Below are 6,456 nucleotides of genomic sequence, written 5' to 3'. Positions count from 1 at the left end.
CAGACAAATTACATTATGTTGGCATCTCACATAGAATCCTTCCATACATGTAAAAACATATAGAGACATAGAATAGCATGGGCTCTATTAAGCAGTATAATTGCAAAATAAAATCATAGATAGAGGATGAAGAGGGAGGCAATGGTAGGAGATGGAGTCATTTAACTAAAAAGGGCTTGTTCATGAACGTTAAATAATTGGAATTTACCTCGAAGACAATGAAAAGCAATTTATATTTCTTATAAATAGAATTGGATTCAGAGGATATATTGGGATGGGGCAATATAGGAGATTCATCTAAAAGAAGAGAACCCCTTTTTTTAAAGTAAGCTCTACACCTGGAATTACTATATTGTACTCCTGAAACTAATATCACACTGTATGTTAACTAACTTGAATTTAAATAAAAACGAATAATAATAATAGTAATAATAATAAATAAAAATTAAAAATAAAAACAGAAAATAGCCATACTTGTATCAGACAAAATAGACTTCAAAAAATAAAATAAAATAGGAGCGCCTGCGTGGCTCAGTTGGTTGAGCTCCCAACTTCGGCTCAGGTCATGATCTCACAGTTTGTGAGTTCAAGTCCCACATCAGGCTCTGTGCTGACAGCTCAGAGCCTGGAGCCTGCTTCAAATTCTGTGTGTCTCTCTCTGCCCCTCCCCCACTCACACTCTGTCTCTCCTTCAAAAATAAATAAACATTTAAAAAAATAAAATAAATAAATACTTACCTGGCAGGGTAGATACCATGATCACGAAGGTGGTTTTCCCAGGGCGAGGCTTATCCATTGCACTCCGGATGTGCTGACCCCTGCGATTTCCCCAAATGTGGGAAACTCGACTGCATAATTTGTGGTAGTGGGGGACTGCGTTCGCGCTTTCCCCTTTAAAAAAAAAATAAAAATAAAGAAAAATAAATAAATAAAATAAATAAAATAAAATACAATAAAATAAAATACGAGAACCCATTATCTCTCACCTGTCTCTCTAATGGACAGACTACCAACAGAATCTGGGCCAATATTAATAAAATATGTTAAATTCCCCTTAGAAAAGATGTGTTTTAAAAGAAACAAGACATACAAACATTCCTTCACATCTCTGTTCTTACAAAGGACAATGTATCTGATTTTCCATGGACACAATTCATGAGTTCCTCATCAATTTTTAAGAAAAATTACTATACTTTCCAAAGATGATATATAAAAATTCAGCATATAGAAACATCAAAATAGGAAGCTTTATTAATTATAAATGGTTAAATTACTTTCTTGCATCAAATTGAAATAACCTTTCTATATATATTAGTTCAGTATATTTCCTAAATGTATTTAAATTATTGACATCTTTTTTCTAACAGACACATCAATTCAACCCTTAAGTGTAGATCACTGTCCCTATTTAATGAAAAAGAATTATACTTATTAGCTTGTAAGTATTTAAATCTTATATATATTTACATTAAAACATTTGTACAGCTAAAGAAGCAAAAACATACGTAATTTAATTTACTTAAGTGAATACTTTTTAAAAAACACATTATAAAAGAACAAAAACAAGATCTTCATAGACTCAGGTAATCAGTAGCATTAATAGGTCACACCTAGGACAAATATAAAAATGTACAACCTCTTGGTGTAGAGAAACATTTTGGAGCTTGTATATGTGAAAAAGATATACTTTAGGCGATTGTCCATATGGATAAAACATAGTGTACCTCCTTGCGCAATTGAAAAGTTTCAAAAGATTTGTAACTACCTCTTCTCAACTTCTCTTGTGACTCTGCACCGAGAACTTCCATGGTGATCCCTGGCTCTTTTCTGATTCACAAAGTGTTAATAAAGTCTATTCTTTAACCACTCCCCCAATACAGATAGAAAAAAATAAACCACAATATCAAAAAGAATGCAACAGGAAAAGGAAAAAACAAAATTATCTGTTTCATGAATATAAATTTCTATTTGTTCTTTCTTCAAAATTTGTTCTTCTGTTTATCCCTCTGAGCCTCCAATACCATCTTCTTCACCTAATTTCTGGTCATTTGTTTTTGTTTTTAATTTTTGTTAATGTTTATTTATTTTTGAGAGAGAGAGAGAGAGAGAGAGAGAGAGAGAGAGCATGAGTAGGGAAGGGGCAAAGAGAGAGAGGGAGACACAGAATCCGAAGCAGACTCCAGGCTCTGAGCTGTCAGCATAGAGCCCAACATGGGGCTCAAACCCACGAACCTTGAGATCGTGACCTGAACCCAAGTCAGATGCGCAACCAATTGAGCCACCCAGGCTCCATCTGGTCATTTGATCCCATCTGGTCATTTGTTTACTACAACAAACTGTGCTTTGATGATAACATTAGAAAATGTTGGTGATAAAATGAAAGCTATATTAGTTTTCTGTGGCTGCTATAACAAATTACCACAGACCAGGTGGCTTAAAACAACAGAAGTTTACTACCCCTGAAATCATTGTTGCACTATATGCTAATTTGGACGTAAATTTAAAAAATAAATAAAAAATAAAACAAGTTAAAATAAAAAAAATTTTTAAAAAGAAATTAAACCTAATGGGAATATGTTTAATCTGTTAAATTAAAAAACAAAAACAAAAACAAAAACAAAAAAACAGAACAGAACTTTATTCTCTCACAGTTCTGGGGACACAAAATCCAAAATCAAAGAGTCAGCAGGGCCATCAACTTCTGAAGGCTCTAGGAAAGATTATATTCTTTGCCTCTATTAACTTGTAGTGGCCACTGACATTCTTTGGCTTGTGAATCCATCACTGCTTCTCTGTGGTTTGCCTCCATAGTCACATTTCCTCCTCCACTTGTGTCTGTTCTATCTGTGTCTTGTCATTGGATTTAGGACCTATCTGGAAAATGGAAGATGATCTCTTTATGTCACGATTCTCAACTTAATTTCAGTTACAAAAACCCATTTTCCAGGGATGCCTGGGTGGCTCAGTCAGTTAAGCATCCGACTTCGATTCAGGTCATGATCTCATGGTTTGTAGGTTCAAGCCCTGTGTGGATCTCTGTGCTGACAGCTCAGAGCCTGCAACCTGCTTTGGATTTTGTGTCTCCCTCTCTCTGCCCCTCCCCTGTTCGTGCTCTCTCTCTCTCTTAAAAATAAATAAATGTTTAAAAAAAATTAAAATGGCAGGGCATCTGGGTGGCTCAGTTGGTTGAGGGGCCCACTTTGGCTCAGGCCATGATCTCACTGCTTGTGAGTTCGAGCCCCATGTAGAACTCTGTGCTGACAGGTCAGAACCTGGAGCCTGCTTCGGATTCTGTGTCTCCCTCTCTCTCTGCCCCTCCCCTGCTCACACTCTGTCTCTCTCTCCTTCAAAAATAAAAAAATATTTAAAAATTAAAAAAATTAAAATGGCATAAGTAAAAAATAGTCAATAGACACTATGTAATTGTACATAACAAATATTAGTAAAGTCATCATATTTATACAGTCAATGGAAATTTAATGGATCTAGAGGAGAATTAAAAAACACGTATTAAATAGCTACTATGTACCAGACAGAGAGGGATCCAGGTTTTGCATAGCCTGGAGACCTATTGTTTAGAAAATAATATAAAAACTATGAATAAAAAAGTAGCTGTGAAAGTGAGTTATGTATTTAGAATGAGGAAAGGATTTGTAACAAATTATAAAGTTTTAAAAAGCTGAAAAATACTATGAACATAACAAAATCCAGGAAAATAACCTATCAGTTTTATCATTATTATTAACTGCCACTTCTGTAATACCTGTGTGATACCATTGCCCAACATTTTGGGTTCATTCTCTCTGACTGGCAATAATTTGTATATCATTTTCAATAAAATGATAACTCAGTCTTTCTTCTAGCATGGTTAATGGAAATTTGTTTTGTGTTATTGATAGCTTAGATGGTTTTTTCAAGCTTCAGCACAGAGGGAGTTTTATGTGTTTTTATGTTGTTTTATGTTTACTATACTGTTTGATGTTTACTATAAAACCACAGCTTTATGGTGTTTTATGATCACTGTGGGCAAGCTCTTGAAGAATCTCAGCACTTTGATCTTGTAATATATGCATCACCCCAAGGACTTGGCTAGGTTTTCCCTAGATGTACCCCATGGACTGAGCTAGGGCCTCCCTGCCCCCTTGTGACCTGGTCCTGGTTGGGAGAGGGCACAAGTGGCCACAAATCAAGATCTTTAGAGGCCTCTGATCCAGGGAGTGAGAGAAGGGCATTTGTTCGGATCCTCTGGATGAACAATGGTACGGTCTAGATGAACAATGAGTTCTACCAAGATAAGGTTTTCACTGAGGACGTGGGTAGATGCGGAGATGCTGGTGACCCACAACTACCTAGAGTCCCAGGACTACTACTTAGAGCATTATCAGCACTTCCTCTCTATATCCAGGGAGGACTATACGCTGGAACTGAAAAGGAGTCAGGCAAGTGGGGGCCCTGAGGCTTAAGCTACATGAGTTTCATCTTAAATTCAAGTCCGGACTCAGGTATTACATATACACACATTTTTAAATTTACTTTAAATGTTTAAATTGGTCATTTAAATTAGTTTGCAATATAAGATTACAAGCACCAATTAGATATTATAAATATTATTTCCAAGTTACAGCATTATAAAATTTGAAGCACACATGTTATTGGGTCTGAAAAGAGATGATTAGACTTTGCATTAACCTATGAAACCTACTAGAGAAATAATTAAGATCACTTCCTTTACTAATAAATAATGAGGTACAATGTCCGTATCTTAATACATATGTGCATATATGCTTTAATATAGCATTGGTTTAACATTGAATAAATATCAATCAGAATACTTGAGTACCAACTAGGGCAATGCTCATTTTCATATAACCTTTTGCCTATTTCACAAAAAGAAAGTAGCCTACATACCAGAAACCTGATCATATAGTAAGAAAAAAATACTAATAACAAAATACCATTTAAAGTCTGGCCTTACAACAGTTCATTTAAGCATACAAGGTACACAATGCAGTTCCTAAGAATAAACTAGTGGAGTAATCTGCTTTATGTTAAAAAAAAAAAAGGAAATGGCATTCTAAGATACAGCTGCATAGACTATATGATGAATATTCAACATATGAGAAAGTGACAAATTTATCTTTACTCCATCATTAAGCATTTTTGTGACAAGCTGGGTATTCATTCCATTAGGGGTCTTTTTTGTGTGCATTCTTTTTGTCTAATGCTTGCTCATGCCCTTTCCTGACATCCTACAAGACTAGTCTTTTCTTTTCCAAATTTCTGATTACCCATATTGTTAGAAACTCATACTCAGAAAACTGTTTTCAGTGACAGGGAGACAAAACCTTGGTCAAAACTCTCATTCCACTACCAAAAGTTTGATCTAATAGCTTTTCACTCCACCCACCCACCCCCAAAAAAAGATATCAGAAATAAATGTTTTCCATTAGGAAAAATATATTAACTTTTCGCTCACTAGAATTCCATCTCCTTTATACTTTCAGATTACTCCTAATTTAGGAAAAGATAACTCCTTATGTTATACTATCACTTTCCACATTCTCACAGTAAATTATTCTTTTCATACAGCTTTTACTGCTGTATACAAGACAAAACATTTGACTGGGGAACTTCATTCAGTTTTAGATCACTCACTAAAATGACATTCACCTAACAATAGCTCATTGAAATCATGTCCAAAATGGATTCCTGGTGTTAAGGTGGAAAACAACACAGGTAATAGGATTAAACTTGGATCACTAGAATCTTTAGCATACTACACTTACTGAGAAGCTTACTCAGATTTTTCTATAAACTGTTAAAATTTGGCAAATCTATAACTAGAAGATTTCATAGTTCCTTTCCAAAAAACTTGACAGGAAAGAATATTCTCCAAGTAAAAAAAAAAAAATCCATATGAAAAGTACATAACCAATGTAACAGCAGAATTGTGGCTCTTTATTTATTATGTATTCATTGCCTTCTTTATGTATTTCACTGCCCCTGGGTTCATGACCAAACATCAATACATGTTAACACATTTTCAATATTTATAAGCTAAAAGCTTAGATGCAAGTGTTATCAATAATGGTCCTGCTACTCCATTCATACTCACCAGCATCTTAATTATACTGCCTACCAATAAGCATCCTCAGGAATTAATGCAGGCTAACAGTTTAAACAATGTAATTTAAGGCTGCTTTAGGATTAGGATTGCCAAATGTCTCACTCACACTATTGCCTCTCTCCTCTTAAATACTTACTCTAGAAAGAATTTTGTTTTGCCATATGAGAGAATGTGTAAACAGGTGGCTGAGCTCAAAATTATCCTTGCATAGTGATCATACCAAAGTTAAATAGGAAATAGCATTGCCTACTAATATAAATAGCAGTGACTGGTAAATAAAGTAGATAAATGTCAGAAATGAATGTTTGTCTAAACAAAGATGAGTGAGA

General features: G+C 34.7%; 1 non-coding gene across 1 annotated transcript; it reads left to right on the top strand.

Moving 5' to 3' along the window:
• The first annotated feature begins 730 nt into the window (after positions 1 to 730).
• On the top strand, positions 731 to 894 carry LOC122496785. The gene has a single exon (XR_006300941.1). It is a non-coding gene; the product is annotated as a U1 spliceosomal RNA (small nuclear RNA).
• The last annotated feature ends 5,562 nt before the right edge of the window (positions 895 to 6,456 follow it).

This window comes from Prionailurus bengalensis, chromosome A1, assembly GCF_016509475.1.
Source record: "Prionailurus bengalensis isolate Pbe53 chromosome A1, Fcat_Pben_1.1_paternal_pri, whole genome shotgun sequence".
Classification (NCBI taxonomy): Eukaryota; Metazoa; Chordata; class Mammalia; order Carnivora; family Felidae; genus Prionailurus; species Prionailurus bengalensis.
The sequence above is the reverse complement of the archived record's forward strand: the minus strand, read 5'-3'. Positions and strand labels throughout refer to the sequence as shown.